Here is a 17508-nt window from a genome sequence, read left to right on the forward strand (position 1 = left end):
GGGAGGGAGGAAGGCGGAGGGATATTCGGGCCGGACCTCTCCGCGGCGGCACCGCGCTCCACGGCGATTGGCTGCTGTCCTGGCCACGCGGAATCCCCAATTGGCCAGGCGGCCAGCGTTGAAGGGCCGCCCAGCGCCCATTCGCCTGCTGGTTTCAAGGCCCGGGTTGGCTGGGCGGGCAGCGGAATAGGGCGCGCGGATTGGCTGAGGGGAGGGAGATTGGGGTGGGGCAGGCGGGAGCCGGCTGCTGATTGGGTTGTCCTGGTAAAGGCCTTGAGCGCAGACCGGCTAAACGCTGGGAGGAGGGAGGACCGAAGGCAAGACTTGGAGCCCATGTGATTGGCTGGGATTCTAGACGTTGATAGGATAGGGTGCCCGGGAGAACTGGGTAGAGGAGTTTGGGGTCGGGGCGCGGAAAGGCGGGAGGCACCCCGCTGCCTTCGGAGCCTAGCGCGGGGCACGATGGGACGCCCCCAGGAAGGGGCGGAGCCGTGTTCGACCGCTGGGCCTGCGGTTGGGTAAGCACCGTCACTCCGAGGGGCGTGTTGAGAGTTTCGCGGGCCTGAGCGGGGGCGGGGGGACCGTTAATGTCCTGCGCCGCGCCCACAGGAAGGTGTTTTCTTAAAGGCTGGGTCTACTTGGTGCCGGGCTCTCGGCTGGGAAAGACTTTGAAGACCATGTGATTCAACTTGCGATGTACAGCTGTGGAAACTGAAGCCCAGAGAGGGTATGGAACATACCCAAGGTCACACAGCCGGTTAGTGACTTGGTCAGGACTGGGCTCAAGCGCTCCTGACCGCCTTGACTCTAGACATAGCTTCCCCTCCAAGGAGTCCCCTTAGGCCTGTTTATAAGGCTTGAGACCTGTGTTGTTACAAGATCTAACTTAGGGGTGAGCTAAGGGATTCCTCCTCTGAGACCCCCATCTATATACCTACCAGGTATTTGACGGTACGAATATTTCACCCTCGAAAGGTACCCCTGTAAAGGGACACTTTTGAGCCAGAAAGAATGTGTGTACAGGCATAAAGGATTGTGGTTCTTTAGGTGTTTTAGTTCTGAGCCCTGGAAGAAACTCATGAAAGCCTTTTCTTACCAAAGTGCACATAAAGAAAATGCGCACAAAGTGTCTCGACTTCCCCTGAAATTGGTACGTGGGCTCCAGGTTAAGGATTTTCTGGATTGTTACATTTTCACCATGCTGATGTAGGGTTAATTGGATGTAGCTGGTCTGTAGAGCTCTTTGCCATCCATATAGCTTGAGCTTGTGAAATAATTGCCCTACAGTAGCCACACTGGGAAAACCTAGGAGGAAGTCTGTCCTTGCTGAGGGATTTCACCCAAGAACTAGGGAAGCTTGGCCAGCTACCCCTGATAATTAAAAGAGGAAGAAGCCGTCTTTCTCTGCTGGAGATTTCTGTGCAGTTCTGAAGCTAGAAGTGTAGAGGGACACCGTTTCTCACACCATCCTGTGACTAGTTGATTTCCCTTGGCTTATCAGATCCCTAACCCCAGCCTTCTGCTTCATCTGTTAGCTGTGGAATAACTGCCCTGTATATGTAACTTTGTTAGAAATCAGTGAGGGTTAAGTAAGATGACACCCATGAAAATCCTTGAGTTTTCTTTATATGAATTACCCTAAGTACAAATGATTCATAATTTGTTTCACTCTACTCCCTGCTCTCCAGCAGTTTGCTGGGCCACCTCCTCTGTCATGATAGTACCAGCAAGAGCAAGTGGGTTTTTAAAGTAGCTGAAATAAAATTATGGGAAGATAAAAGTTGTTGCAGCAAAGTTCCAGTCAAACAAAAGATCCTTACTAAATTAAAATGAAATGATTTTAGTTGAACTAAGGTTACTGATGGTGCCGTTTCATCCCTATCAAAAGTACTCACACTATACTGGACTCAGCAGATGCTGGTGAGGCACTAGAGCTTGAGTGTTAAGCACACAGACTCCAGAAATTAGCTGCCTGAATTTGTATCCCAGCTCTACCACTTCTTAGCTTGTGTGACTTAACTTTCCTTATGTGTAAAATGGGGCTATTTGACCCTATCTCATAGGGCTTTAGGGAGGCCCTACATGAGTTAATAGATGTTGAGTTCTAGGAACACTGTCTAGCAGGTTGGCTACATTGGCTATTGTCTCTTTAGTATGTATTTTGTGCTAAGCTAGTCATTCTTGGTCCTTGGTCTATTAGGGAAGATAGACTTTAATCATTTAATGTCACACACAAATGTAAAGTTGTAAAAATGACACATGCCAAGGAGTGATCCAGTCAGGGTGTTCAGAGAAAGCTTACCTGGGGGGTGGAAGAGAGTTAATCAAGAGAAAAAGGGGGCCGGGCACAGTGGCTCATGCCTGTAATCCTAGCACTCTGGGAGGCTGAGGCAAGAGGGTTGCTTGATCTCAGGAGTTCAGCACCAGCCTGAGCAAGAGCGAGACCCGTCTCTACTATAAATAGTAAGAAATTAGCCAAACAACTAAAAGTAAAACAAATTAGCCGGGCATGGTGGCATGTGCCTGTGGTCCCAACTACCTGGGAGACAGAGGCAGGATGATTGCTTGAGCTGAGGAATTTGAAGTTGCCATGAGCTAGGCCAACGCCATGGCACTCTAGCCCGGGCAACAGAGTGAGACTCTGTCTCAATAAAAAAGAGAAAAAGGGAGGAATAGCAAATGCAGAGGCTCGGTGGAACAAAGGAGCTTGGGGATTACAAGGATAGGCAGGAAGGCCCCAAAACACAGAGAACAAGGGGTAGAGGTAAAGAGTGTTGAGAGAGGGCAAGACCATTCGAGACCTTGCATGCCAGGCAAGCGGTTTTGTCTGTATCCTAAGAGCAAAGGGCAGCTATTGAAAGGTTTTAAGAAGGATGGTGGTTGCAGGGTGGTGACTGAATGGGAAGAGGGAGGGGTAGATGCTGGGAGGCAGTTAGGAGGCCATTGCAAGAATCCACATAAGAGAAGGGAGAAGGGTGGAAGTAATGGTGGAAACAGAAAGAAATAGAGGTCCAACGTGGTGATCACACTTGTAATCCTAGCACTTTGGGAGGCCAAGGTGGGCGGATCACTTGAGGCCAGGAGTTCAAGACCAGCCTGAGCAAGAGCAAGACCTCAACTCTACAAAAAATAGAAAAATTAGCTGGGTGCATGCCTGTAGTCCCACCTTGGGGGCTGAGACAGGAGGATTGCTTGAGTCCAGAAGTTCGAGGTTGCTGTGAGCTAGGCTGACTCCACGGCACACTAGCCCAGGTGACAGAGCAAGACTGTGTTTCAAAAGAAAAGGAAATAGCAAAATTAATTGAACTTGGTGATCGATTGGAAGAAGAGGGAGGTATCACTGGTACCTACTAGATTTCTGGCTTTCGGTGTTGCACGTGATGTTTCTCAATGACAGAAATTGGAGGCCACATGATTTAGTAGCAAAGGGGGTTTCAAGTTAGATTACATAGGTTTTGATATGTTATTCTCTGTAACTTTTTTATATGGCAAGTATGTTCGTGATCAAAAAATATTTTTAATTTTTTTTTTTTTTTTTTTTTTGAGACAGAGTCTCACTTTGTTGCCCAGGCTAGAGTGAGTGCCGTGGCGTCAGCCTAGCTCACAGCAACCTCAAACTCCTGGGCTCGAGTGATCCTTCTGCCTCAGCCTCCCGGGTAGCTGGGACTACAGGCATGCGCCACCATGCCCGGCTAATTTTATATATATATATCAGTTGGCCAATTAATTTCTTTCTATTTATAGTAGAGACGGGGTCTCACTCTTGCTCAGGCTGGTTTCGAACTCCTGACCTTGAGCAATCCGCCCGCCTCGGCCTCCCAAGAGCTAGGATTACAGGAATATTTTTAATTTTAAAAAATGAATAAATTCTGAAATTGCTGAGGAAAACTGGGTTTCAGTCTTACTCTGCCACTTCTGCTGATTGATCTGGAACAAGGTGCTTGTTAACCTTTTGGCCTGTGAAATGGGGAGCATCTCTGCCTGAACTTGGGAGGTCTGAACCTGATCAGGAGCTTCTCTGTAGGTGCTGAGTGCTGCCAAGTGTCTGTGAAGTGGGTGAATTCATAAGTGGATGAGGTTGGCCTGCAGTTGCCCTACCCCATCCCCCTCATAGCCACAGGGTAAGCGTGTGATATGAGTGGCCTCCAGGGGAGGAGCAGTCGGGCTGGGACCCTGAGCACCTCTAACAACCTGGGAAGGGGTTAAACTTTGGCCTCGTTCACATGGAAGAAAAATGGAGTTGAATGAAACCTCCAGAAGACTGAGTGCCCACCTGCTTAGTAATGGGGCACACTGAATTGCCATGTTCCTGCATTTCCATACAACACTTTTTCCAAGAAATTTAGGAAACAGAGCATTCACAGAAAAGTAGCTGAGGCCAGGCATGGTGGCTCACACCTGTAATCCCAGTACTTTGGGAGGCGGAGGTGAGAGGATTGCTTGAGATCAGGAGTTAGAGACATAGCCCCATGTCTATAAAAAAATGCAAAAACTAGCTGGCTGTGGTGGCATGCACCAGTAGTCCCATCTGCTCGGAAGGCTTGAGCCCAGGAGTTCAAGGCTGCAGTGAGCTATGATGATGCCATGGCACTCTAAGCCCAGGAAACAGAGTGAGATACTGTGTCGGAAAAAAAAAAGGCAGCTGAGAATTGTTGGTGTTTCATCCTCAACTTCTAGAAGCAGAGAGACTATTATCTTAAAACACCTCTCTCGTCTCCCACCTCTTTCCTTTGCTCACCAGGCTCTAGCCTTCTTTCTGTTCCTTGAACATACTGTGATTTGGGAATCACAGGACCTTGGCATTTGCTGTTCCTTCTGCCTAGAATCTGTTCCTCTGACTGGCACCTGGCCAGTTCCTCCTCCTTATTCCTATCCCACTCCAGATACCACTTCAGAGGCCTTCCCCAACCACCCTAACTTAGTCCCCCCCCTCCATACTCTTTATGACAAGCCTGTTCTCTTGTCTTCAGAACACCTCTCACTACCTGAAATTCTTTCCTACTGTCTGTGTTCACACACCCCACCCCCAAGAATGCAAGTTCCATGGGAGCAAGGATCCTGTCTGCCTCATTTATTACTTAAAATGGCACCTGGCACATAGAGGGTGCCCAAATATGTGTTAAATAGATGAAACACACATAAATAAATATCTTAGTCCATTTGTGTTGGTATAAAAGAATGCTGAGGCTGGATAATGTATAGAGAAAAGAAGTTTATTTGGCTCACAGTTCTGCAGGCTGTACAAGAAGCATGGCACCAGCTCTGTTCCTGGTGAGGGCCTCAATTTGCTCTTCCACTCATGGCAGAAGGGTAAGGGGAGCCAGGGTGTGCAAATCAAAAATCCCATGGCAAGAGAGGAGACAGATAGAGGAGTGGAGGTGTCATGGGTTTTTTTGTTTGTTTTTTGTAAGAGACAGAATTTCACTTTGTGACCTAAGCTCTGGAGGGCAGTTGCAGGATCAGAGCTTACTGCAGCCTAGAATGCCTAGACTCAAGTGATCCTCCCACCTCAGGCTCCCAAGTAGCTGGACTCCAGATGCATGCCACCACACCTAGCTAATTTTAAATTTTTATTGTAGAGATGAGGGCTTGCTATATTGCCCAGGCTAGTCTTGAACTCCTGGCCTCAAGCCATCCTCTCGCCTTGGCCTCCCAAAGCGTAGGGATTACAGGTGTGAGCCCCTGCACCTGGCCCAGGCTATTTTTAACAGCCAGTTCTGGAGTGTGAAAAGTGACTCCTTAGCTTTGTTCTTTTTTTTTTTTAATTTATGTTTTATTTTTTTCTGCACCCCTCCCCCACCTCTAGCTTTGTTATAGATGATTTGTAACTTAGCTCAACTCTCCCTTCCACTATTATCCACACTAACGTGTACCTTTGGTCCAATCAAGCCAACCACCTCACTGTATATATACTGCAGAAGTACTCATCACTATCCTAGGCCTGTCCCCTGCCTAGAATTCCCTTCTTATCCCTCTGTCTTCAAGGTTGTACTCTTGTTAATTTGTTCATTCAGCTAGTTAATTTGCTGGCTGTCTTCTGTAGTCCTTGGGGCATTTCAAGTATAATATGAGAATGTGGTAAGAAAGGTACAAACAATTACAGCTGTGCATAGTGGCTCACACCTGTAGTCCTAGCTACTCAGTAGAATGAGGTGGGAGGATTGCTTGAGCCCAGGAGTTCAAGGTTAGCCTGAGAAACATAGCAAGACCACATCTCTTAAAAAAACAGTTTAAATTTAAAAAAAGAAAGATACAAACAACTGCTGTCATGGAGCTAAAATTTCAGAGGAGGGAAACATTTTTTCCCCCCTGGCTTAGTTATGAGAAGGCTTAGTAGACAAAGGAGGATTTGAGCTGAACTTTGAGGGATTGGAGAGCTTTATAAATAGAGAGATCGCAATAAAGCCTTCTCCAACTAAGGTTGTGCACGTTGATATTTCCACTTGGCAACTGTGCAATCTTGGACATGCTTACTTAACCCCTCTCTGTCTTAGTTTCCTCATCTGCAAAATGGGGAAGGGGCCGGCCCCTTGCTCATTTTAATGTTGTACTGTCAACATATTGAAATTCTTAATTTTCCAACAAGGGGTGTTGAAAATTATGTGCCTAATCCTGATCTTGCCTTATAGGATTATTGTGAAGTCCTATAAAGTTAATACACGTAAGTTTCTTAGAACTATAAGGGCCTGGTATATGATGAGGATTCAGTAAATGCTAGCTGTTATCATCATTATTATTCTCTTAACTCTTACAAAGTGTAGTTAACAGCACCTTGTAGTTAAGCATTTAAACAACAAATATTTTTTCATACCTGCTCTATAAAGGTACCAGATGGGTTACAAAGATGAATATGACAATACTTTCTATCCTAGTTGAAGAAATAAAGCATATGGTTAAAAAATACTAATTAGTAATGAGAAGTAATAAATAATATATTGTCAAATGAAGACTTTTTTTTCTTTTTTTTTTTGAGACAGAGTCTCATTCTGTTGCCTGGGCTAGAGTGCCGTGGCATTAGCCTAACTCACAGCAAGCTCAAACTCCTGGGTTCAAGTGATCCTTTTGCCTCAGCCTCCCTAGTAGCTGGGACTACAGGCATATACCACCATGCCCGGCTAATTTTTTCCATATATTTTTTAGTTGTCCAACTAATTTCTTTCTATTCAGTAGAGATGGGGTCTCGCTCTTGCTCAGGCTGATCTTGAACTCCTGAGCTCAAGCTATCCTCCTGCTTGGCCTCCCAGAGTGCTAGGATTACAGGTGTGAGCCACCGCACCCAGCCAAAGACTTTGTAATATAGATTTTTTTCCCCACCTTCAGAGTCTCTATCTCTGGTATGGGACTTCTGAATCAGTTCCCCAGGTAATTTTAATGAACAGTCAAATTTTGGAACCACTGGCATTAACTCCAGAGAGGGGGAATAGAAGCAAAAAGTTTAGCCTTGGAGTCAGTCAGGCCATGTTCAAATCCTAGTTCTGCCATTACTAGCTCTGTTATTAATATTTTGCATATGTTATTTAACCTGTTTCCTCATCTGTTAACCTTAAAGGATTGTGGAGATTAAATTTTAAAAGGCTTGAAAAAGTTGAGCGTATACTGGACCCTTAATTATGGGATATTCACTATGGAGGGGAAGATGGTAGCCCAGGATGGGGCAGTCATAGAGGGCTTTTCGGAGGAGCAGGTAATCCACCCTTGCTAGGGTTAGGGTTGGGGTTGATTTGGATAGGAGAAAGACTTCTGATTACACAGTCTAGCAACAATCAAGATGATAGGTGATGATATTAGAGGAATACCAAATCATAAAGGAATTGATGCAGTTTAGTGGCTGTTTAGATGCAGAGGAAAGGAAAGAATGAAAGGTGAGGTCTTTGCCAAACATACAGTTTTTAAGGTCACAAAGGGTCAGCCAAGGGAAAGTGTACATTCAGGATTGGGATTTAGGAGAAAGCCTTGTGCTTGGGAAGTAAAAATTTAGAAGTAAATAGATCATAAATGATCATTGAGATCCTAAGAACAAATGATGGACAGAATTTTATAAAGATAGAGAAATGAAAGCAAAAGATTTGGGGAATGGAATGGGGTTCCAAACTAGTGGGTAAGAAGAGTAGGAAGCAGAAGAGAAGGAACAGCAGGAGGTGGGGAATGAAATAAGAGAGTGGACTGTGTATATAGTTGTAGTTGTCTGAATAATGGTCCCCAAACATGTCCAGGTGCTAATCCCTGGAACCTGGAAATTTATTACCAGACTTCACAAAAGAGATTTTGTAGGTGTAACTAGATTAAGAATTTTGAGATGAGATTATCCCAGATTATCTGGGTGGGCTTAATGTAATCACTAAGATCCTTGTAAGAGGGATGCAAGAGGCTGAGAGTTGGAGAAGGCCATGTGGTGACCAGTAGAAACAAGAATGATATGGGGCCATGAGCCAAAGGATGTGGGCAGCCTCTAGAAGCTGGAAAGGGCAATCCTCCGTTAGAGTTCCAGAGGAAACACAGCCCTGCGGATCCATTTTAAACTTCTGACTTTCAGAACTGTAAGAGGATAAATGTGTGTTGCTCTAAGCCACTAGGGTTGTGGTGATTCATTTCAGCAGCAATAGGAAACTAATACAATAGTTAACAATTACAAAACTTAAATATCAGCTGGACATGGTGGCTCCTGCCTGTAGACCCAGCTACTAGAGAGGCTCAGGTGGAAGGATAACTTGAACCTAGGAGTTCAACACCAGCCTGGCAATATAGCAAGACCTGCCTCTCAAAAAAAAAAGAAAGGAAGGAAGAAAAAAGGGAGGGAGGGATGGGGAGGAGGAAAAGGAAGGAAAAGAAAGAAAGGGAGGGGAGGAGAGGGTTTTTTTTGTTTTTTTGTTTTGTTTTTTTTTTTGAGACAGAGTCTCACCCAAGATAGAGTGCAGTGGCATCATCATAGTTCATGGCAACCTCAAACTCCTGGGCTCAGGCAATTCTCCTGCTTCAGCCTGTAGCTGAGATGACAGGCACGTGCCACCATGCCTGGCTAATTTTTTCTATTTTTACTAGAGACGAGGTCTCACTCTTGCTCAGGCTGGTCTTGAACTCCTGAGCTCAAGTAAGAGTGCTAGGATTATTTATAGGCATGAGACACTGAACCTGGCTGCATATAACATTCTTATTGTCCAAACAATATAATATGTTTAAAGCACTGTTCTAAGCTCTTTCATATATTAACTGATTAAATCCTCACAACAGTGCTATAAGGCAGGTACTATTTATTATGTCCTGTTTACAATCAAGAAACTAAGGCTTAAAAAGATTAGGTTAGTTGCTTAAGGTCACACAGCTGGGAAGTGATACCTGGGATTTGACTACTAACCTAGTCCAGCTACAGATTCTGGGCTCTCAACCATTTTGCTATATATTGCTTCAAATACAAAGAAAAAAATTAATTCATGACACTGCTTTGAAAAATCCAGACATCATCCATCTGCCTGCAGAATTTGCATAGGCAGACATATGGTAAAAATAAAATTTCCCATTCTGCTTTTTTCACAAAACATGATACAGTATAGCAAAGCATTTTGCCATGTTGCTTAAATCTTCTAAATTGTTCGAAAGACCGCATCCTTTTCTATCAAGGGGATAGACAATGAACTAACATAACCAGTCCCTTGTTACTGGGCATGTTGATTGTTGCTAATATTTCATTTGAAACATTAACAGTTTTTTTTTAATTTACATGCAATAAAGTGCAGCCATTTTAAGGGTACAGTTTGGTAAGTTTTGACAAATGTGTAAACCAGTGCCACTAACACAATGAAGATCTAGGCCGTTTTCATCACCTTTGTTCTGTGTGATGCGCAGGAGCTGGCTAGTACCTGCTTGGGAGAGCTAGTGTGTGCATCTCTTTCCAAATCTGCAGCAGTGACATCTCGTCAGTAGCTCAAAGACGGTTGTGGTGGGAGTATTTACACTGCAGACATTTACAGCACACTTACTCGTGCCACAGATTAGGCTTTTTCCCCCTTTTATTGAGAACCAGTTTATCAGCACCACGACTTATGCTCCTGTGCATTCAACCACCCTCCATTCTACAGCCACAGTCTGCTTTTGGCCTCATTTTATTTTGCATTCTCTAGAATTTTATATAAATAACATGTGGTATATGCTCTTTTGTGCTGCTTTTGCTCAGCGTGTTTTTGAGATTCGTCACATTCTTACGCATATCAGTAGTTCATTCCTTTGAATTGTATTCTATTGCTTCAATATACCATACATTTATTCGTTGATCTGGTGATGGACATTTGGGTTGTTTCCATTTGGGGACTATTATAATATTATGAATTAACTTGTCATGAACATTGATGTGTCAGTCGTTGGATGGACAAAAGTTTTAATTATTCTTGAATAAATAGCTAGCAGTAAAATTACTGGGTCATGTGGTAAGTTAAAAATTTTATATATAAGGAGCTACAAACCCGCACACCATTTCTTTTACTTAATTTATTTTTTAGAGACAGGGTCACGCCATGTTACCCAGGCTGGAGTGCAGTGGCGCAACCATAGCTCACTGTAACCACCTTGAACTGCTGGGCTCAAGCGAACCTCCCACCTCAGCTACCCAAGTAGCTAGGACCACAGGTGCCTGCCACCCCACCTAGGTAATTTTTTTAAAAAATTTTGTAGAGATGGGATCTCACTATGTTGCTCAGGCGGGTCTTAAACTCCTGGGCTCAAGTGATCCTCCTGCCTCAGCCTCCCAAAGTGCTGGGATTGCAAATGTAAGCCACTGTGCCCAGCCTACTTAATGCTATTATACATAAAAATTGCCTTGTTCATGAACACAGACCTTCCAAATAATTTTAGTGCTTTAGTCCTAACCATGAATGGACACTTAAGGATTACCAGGTGGTTGAAGAAATTATCTGACATGAAGAACAAAGACCAATGAAGCAAGAAAAAAGGGAACTTGGAGGAAACAGAAAAAAAATGCAGAGAACAGAACAAAACAAAATCTAAATTTCAAACAAACATGATAAATACTCTCAGATATGGAAATGTATCCATGAAATTAGAAAAGGTTATATTAGAAAAAGAATGTTAGAGGGTGGGCGCAGTGGTTCATGCCTTTAATCCTAGCACTCTAGGAGGTCGAGGCAGGAGGATTGCTTGAGGTCAGGAGTTCAAGACCAGCCTGAGCAAGAGTGAGAGCCCGTCTCTACTAAAAATAGGAAAAAAAGTTAGCTGGGCAACTAAAATTAGAAAAAATTAGCCAGGTGTGGTGGTGCAAGACTGTGGTCTCTGTAGTCCCAGCTACTTGGGAGGCTGAGGCAGGAGGATTACTTGAGCCCAAGAGTTCAGACTAGCCTTCGCGACATTGCAAGACCCCGTCTCTAAGAAAAAATTAACTGGGCACAGTGGTGCATCCCTAAAGTCCCAGCTACTTGGGAGAGCGAGGCAGAGGATCACTTGAACCCAGGAGTTCGAGGCTGTACTATGCTATGATTATGCCACTGCACTCCAGCCTGGGCAACAGAGTGAGACTCTTGTCTCTAAAAATAAAATAGAGTTACAGACAGAATAGCAAAAAGTGGAGGAAAAGCAATCATCAAAGGAAAAATTCAGGCCAGGCATGGTGGCTCACGCCTGTAATCCTAGCATTCTGGGAGGCTGAGGCGGGCAAATCATTTGAGTTCAGGAGTTTGAGACCAGCCTGAGCAAGAGCAAGACCCCATCTCTACTAAAAAAATAGAACGAAATTAGCTGGACAACTAAAAAAAATATATATATATATATATATTTTTTTTTTTTTTAGCTGGGCATGGTGGTACATGTCTGTAGTACTAGCTATTCAGAAGGCTGAGGCAGGAGGATCACTTGAGCCCAGGAGTTTGAGGTTGCTGTGAGCCAGGCTGAGGCCATGCACTCTAGCCCAGGCAACAGAGTAAGACTCTGTCTCAAGAAAAAAACAAACAAAAAAACCCCCCATAATCTAAAAAAAAGGAAAAATTCTAAATTATCTCAGAACTGAATGGCCTGCATTTCCAAAATGAAAGGCCCACTGAGTCTACAACAAAATGGATGGAAAAAGGTCCATACAAAGACACATCATCATAAAATTTCAGATCAATGAGTAAATAGAGGATCCTAAAACCTTCTAGAGAGAAAAGGCAGGTCCCATTCAAAGGAACAACCATGACAATGGCATTATGCATCTCTTTAACCCTGCTAAAAGACAATGGAGGAATGCTTTCAAATTGTTTATGACCTATAATTTTATAAATTAGGCAAATTATGAATTCAGTAGTGTAAGCTTATTATATCAGATGTGTGAAATCTTCCTATCTCTGTGCCCTTTCTCAGGAAACTACTGGAGGATGTGGTACACCAAAACAAGAGAATAAACCAAGAAACAGGAAGACATGTGATCCAAGAAACAGGATATTTAACATAGGTGAGAGATAAAGAAAACTCCCAAGATGATGATGAAGGAAAATCCCAGCGTGATAGCTGGCCTGGCAGCAGGCCCAGAGAGCAGACAGTCAAGATCGGAGCAGGAGGACAGAAGCTTCCAGGAGAGGACTATCCAAGAAATAAGATGAAATGAATAGAGGAAAAATTTTATACTTTTAGTGAATGGTGAAGAGTGAATTCATTGTAGGCACATAGAAAACTAAGCAAATAAAACACAATTTTGTTTTTATGTATAATTAATTCCAAGAAAATTTTTTAAATTATAAAAAAAAGGGGAAGTGTAATAGTAGACTAAGTTTCTCAGCTATGAATAATATTTACAGATGCATAAACAGAGTATATGGATTTCCACCAACCCCAGCACGCATAGACTTTCCCTCTTATGGTCCAAGGTGGCTGCTTGACCTCCAGCCATTGGAACTGCATTCCAGCCAGCAGGAGTTCTCTTCCAGCTATTATGGGTTGCTTTTGGTTAAATAGGAATTGAATGAATGAAATTCAATTAGTAAACTAAAACATTAAATAAATTAATAAATTAAATGTTGAATTAAAATATTAATAGAGAATGAGTTTAAGCAAATAGCTATGGACAAAAACATACACACATACATACATATGTGTGTGTGCATATATATATATATTTTTTTTTTTCATTTGAGATAGGGTGTCACTCTGTCCCCCAGGCTGGAGTGCAGTCCCTGGTCATAGCTCACTGTAACCTGGAATTCCTGGGCTCAAGCCATCCTCTTGCCTCAGCCTCCCAAGTACCTAGGACTTTAGGTATATGCCACTATATCTGGCTAAGTTTTTAGTTTTCTTGTAGAGACAGGGTCTCACTATGTTGCCCAGGCTGATCTTGAACTCCAGGCATCAAGTGACCTTCTCACCTTGGCCTCCCCAAATGCTGGGATTATCGTTGTGATCCACCTTATTCAGCCAAGTTTGACTACTTTATTATTTTTTTCATTTCTGAATATTAAGGGGGTACAAATGTTTTTGTTACATAGATCGCTTTTATAATGCTTGAGTCAGGGCTATTAGTGTGCCCATCTCCTGAAAAGTGTTCATTGTACCCACTGATTTTTTTATATATATATTTTTTACTTTCTTCTTTAGAGAAACAATTTAAAGATGGAATACCCATTGATTTTTAAAAGCTGGCATTTAAGGCTGGCTGTGTTGGTTCACGCCTATAATCCTAGCACTCTGGGAGGCGGAGGTGGGAAGATTGCTCAAGCTCAGGAGTTCAAGACCAGCCTAAGCAAGAGGGAGACCCCCATCTGTACTAAAAATAGAAAAATTAGCCAGGCGCCGTTGTGAGCACCTGTAGTCCCAGCTACTTGGCAGGCTGAGGCAGGAGGATCCCTTGAGCCTAGGAGTCGGAGGTTGTGGTGAGCTATGATAATTGCTCATCATTGCACTCAGGGTGACGGAGCGAGACTCTGTCTCAAAAAAATCTCCAAAACACCTGGAAATCAAGCAGGTGGGAGGGGGGAAGAGGGGATGGGCAAATTCACACCTAACAAGTAAAATGCACATTATCTGGGTGATGGGCACGCTTATAACTTTGACTCAAACTGTACAAAAGCAATTTATGTAATCAAAACGTTTTTACCCCCGTAATATTCTGAAATTTAAAAAAAAAAGTGCCATATTGGTTCTGCTCCGGTGGGTTTGAGAGGGAGGTAGAATACTGAACTTTTCTGGAAGTGGTGTTGGGGAGTCAGTGTAGAGTTGAGAAATACACATTGCCATAAATGGTGTGATCCTACTCCAAACAGCTGAGCTCACCCCCGGGCTTCATGAGCCATACACTGGAAGTTTCAACTGAAATAAACTTCTGACCTTTCCATCAGTTCCCTGGAGTAGGTCAGGGTTTTATAGAGTATTTCATAATCCCATTAGGAAGAGATTTGAATTTTTAGGTTCTGTTACTTTAGAAGGCAGCAAAGATGATGATTACTACTAATAATATAATCCTAGCGGTATTCCTATAATGCTTTATAATTTACAAAGACCTGTTCCTTGTATTCTTCTCATTTTGCTCCCTGGTGACTCTGTAAGATAGCTATTATTATTCCCACTTCACAGCTGAGGAATCTGATGTTTTCCCATTATCCGTTAGAGTTCAGAATCTTTAACAAGGCCTAAGTCCCTCCATAGTCTGGCCCCTGCCTACCTCTCTGGACCTCTCACACCACTTTCCCGAAGAGCTTTCTTTATTGCAGCTATCCTGGATTTCTTTTGTTTCCTTAAATAGGCCTGCTTCTTTCTAGCTACAGGCTCATTGCACATGCTGTCTCTTCTGCTTAAAGAGTTTTCCTCTCCTCTTTGCCTGGCTGGCAACTGCTCATCTTTTAGGTCTCAGTTTAACATTTCTTCAAGGGAGCCTTTCAAGAACAATCAGGCTCCTCCGGACTCCTGGGTAATACTTTTTTTAATAATACATTGCACTTCCCATTCCAAAGAGTGATCACATTTAAAATTACTCATTCAATATCTCGTCTCTGCTACTGTAAGCTCCATGAAGGCAGAGACCTTACGTGATAATGTAGCTTCAGTGCAATATCCTTTTGCAGTGAAAGCTTTTGCAATCACTGCTAGCTGAATCCCATAGCCATGGTATTAATCCTCCAGAACCTTGCCTTGAATACTGCCCTCAGGTCCAATACTGTGGGACTTTTCTGACAAGAGTCTTCTGATAAGCAGAGTCTTCTGATCAGTAACCAAAATGCATACCTGCCATGTCAAATGGCAGGTTGTAAGTGGGAACACAGTGCCACTGTATTATTTGATAATGACTAGAAAAGGCTGGTACTACTCTCCCCGGCCTTCTGTTGTTTCTATGATGCTCACATACCAAGGAGAGCCTGTCCCCGGCATCCAGCTGGGGGTGGTCAAGGGCGGACCATAGATGACAAGGACATTTAAAGCTAGACTGTTCCTATCTCAGGTCCTTCCTGGGTTTAGTGCACACTTGGGTCATTTCTAAAATGGATGGCACATTTATTTTATTGGTTGGAAGCAGTGAGGTATAGTCACCAAATTAATGGGGCAAGCATGGGAGTGGAGGCAGCACAGTTGCTCGAGCTGGCGTGCAGGCATTTAGCAGGTAAGCAAGCCCCAGTGGGAGGAACTCATGGCCATTATTTCAACAGCAGCAGCAGGCTGAAGTCCTTGCAGATTGGGAATCTGTGAGAAGGGTGCTTTTTTTTTTCCTTTAAAGCCAGGTACATCTCACCTCACCAAAGGCTTCATGAAATTCATCACCATATAACTTCCTAAATCCAGTTAATGGTGATACTAACCAAAATTTGTAGCCCAACACCCAGGCAACAGTATATAGGATTGCAAGTGTTAGTTCCAAATATAGTGCAGTTCACATCTCCAGCGAGGGAAGAACATTGAGTGAATTCATTACATGAGCCACTTAAACTAATTGAGCCGGGAGCTTAAAGCCACATTCTTCAAATATGTGCGCTCCACAAAACTGGCATTTAACATCAGAAAGTTAGGCTACAGAACATTCATGAATTGATGAATCTAAGCAAGGAAGAAACACTTCTCAAGGGGTGCATTTGCCAGCTGCCACTTTGTTCACAAGTAGTCTTTGGTGATAAGGTTCATGACTTAGAACGTGACCGGTGGGGACAGGCCTGAGCCTGGCATACTTAGCTTCGTAAGGCAACTGAAAACGTGGTACTGGTCCCGCAGAGGGACAGACAAAGGGGGCACAGCTTATCTTCGTTACTAAAAATACTCAAAATGAAAATAAAAAAAAAATAAATAAATTTCCGTGGTTTAAGCCACCCAAAAAAAAAAAAATACTCAAAATGCAGAGTATGAAAACATAGCTGGGAGAATTTGCCCTGAACTGTTAATCATGATTGTCTCTGGGAGGTGAGTTTGTAAGAAGAGATAGTCACTTTCTATTTTTTTCCTTCAATTTTTAGAAAATTCATGAAAAGAGAATTTTTATATGATTAGGGATTAGTGATACAATGTTCTCAGATGAACAGCAAATTGTTACAATGAGATTGGTAAAGAAAAACACATATTATGTAACTATTTTCAACCCTTAACAAAAAATACATTTGCATATATTGGGTGTAGAACAGGGTGGTTCAAGAGACCTTTCTTCAGTGATGGATACAATCTGCATCTGTGCTGCCCAATACAGCAACCACTAGTCAGCCACACATGGCTACTGAGCACTTGATATGTGGCTAGTGCAACTAAGCAATTTTTAATTTTATTTTAATTAATTTAAATGGCTACATATGGCTAGTAGCTACTGTATTGGTCACACAAGTCTAGAACCTTCCACTTGCTGGGAATAAGAAATAGGAGTGTCAGGAGGGGCAGAGAGAGAAGCCCAGATTTGGTGGCCAAGAGATTTAAGTCATGTACTGTTTTATTGTTCATCCAATAGAGATACCAAGAGATACTCTATCAAACCCATGAGTGTTATAAGAATGAAACAGAAGAGGCACTTTTTTTTTCAAGACAGAGTATCACTTTGTTGCCCAGGCTAGAGTTCCATGGCGTCAGCCTAGCTCACAGCAACCTCAAACTCCTGGGCTGAAGCGATCCTCCTGCCTCAGCCTGCCAAGTAGCTGGGACTACAGGCATGTGCCACCATGCCCAGCTAATTTTTTTCTATTTTTAGTAGAGACGGGGTCTCGCTCTTGCTCAAGCTGGTCTCAAACTCCTAAGCTCAAATGATCCACCCGCCTCGGCCTCCCAGAGTGCTAGGATTACAGGCGTGAGCCACCATGCCCGACCAGGAGAGGCACTTCTTTACGCTTGTAAAGGCCACATCATTAACTTCATCCTACCAAGTCCCTTTACATTCTCCTGACTTTTAAGTACTCCAGTGATAGAAGAGGGAACTAACCTATTAGAAAACCAACAGCCAGATGGGAGTGGTAGCTCACGCCTGTAATCCTAGCACTTTGGGAGGCTGATGCAGGAGGATCACTTAAGCCCAAGAGTTGGAGGTTGCAGTGAGTGAGGCTGACACTGCTGCACTCCAGCCCACGTAATAGACTAAGACCC

The 17508-nt window shown here is 43.4% G+C and overlaps 1 long non-coding RNA gene across 3 annotated transcripts; it reads left to right on the plus strand.

The window, feature by feature from the left end:
- Positions 1-233: 233 nt before the first annotated feature.
- On the plus strand, positions 234-12686 carry LOC105872147 (uncharacterized). 3 transcript variants are annotated; one of them, XR_001154455.3, is made up of 3 exons: positions 260-518; positions 628-757; positions 12340-12686. It is a non-coding gene; the product is annotated as an uncharacterized LOC105872147 (long non-coding RNA). The 3 variants fall into 3 exon arrangements; XR_012913082.1 differs by lacking the exon at positions 628-757 and having other exon boundaries at positions 234-518; XR_001154457.3 differs by lacking the exon at positions 260-518 and having other exon boundaries at positions 525-757.
- The last annotated feature ends 4822 nt before the right edge of the window (positions 12687-17508 follow it).

The sequence above is a fragment of the Microcebus murinus genome, chromosome 18 (genome assembly GCF_040939455.1).
Source record: "Microcebus murinus isolate Inina chromosome 18, M.murinus_Inina_mat1.0, whole genome shotgun sequence".
Taxonomy (NCBI): domain Eukaryota; kingdom Metazoa; phylum Chordata; class Mammalia; order Primates; family Cheirogaleidae; genus Microcebus; species Microcebus murinus.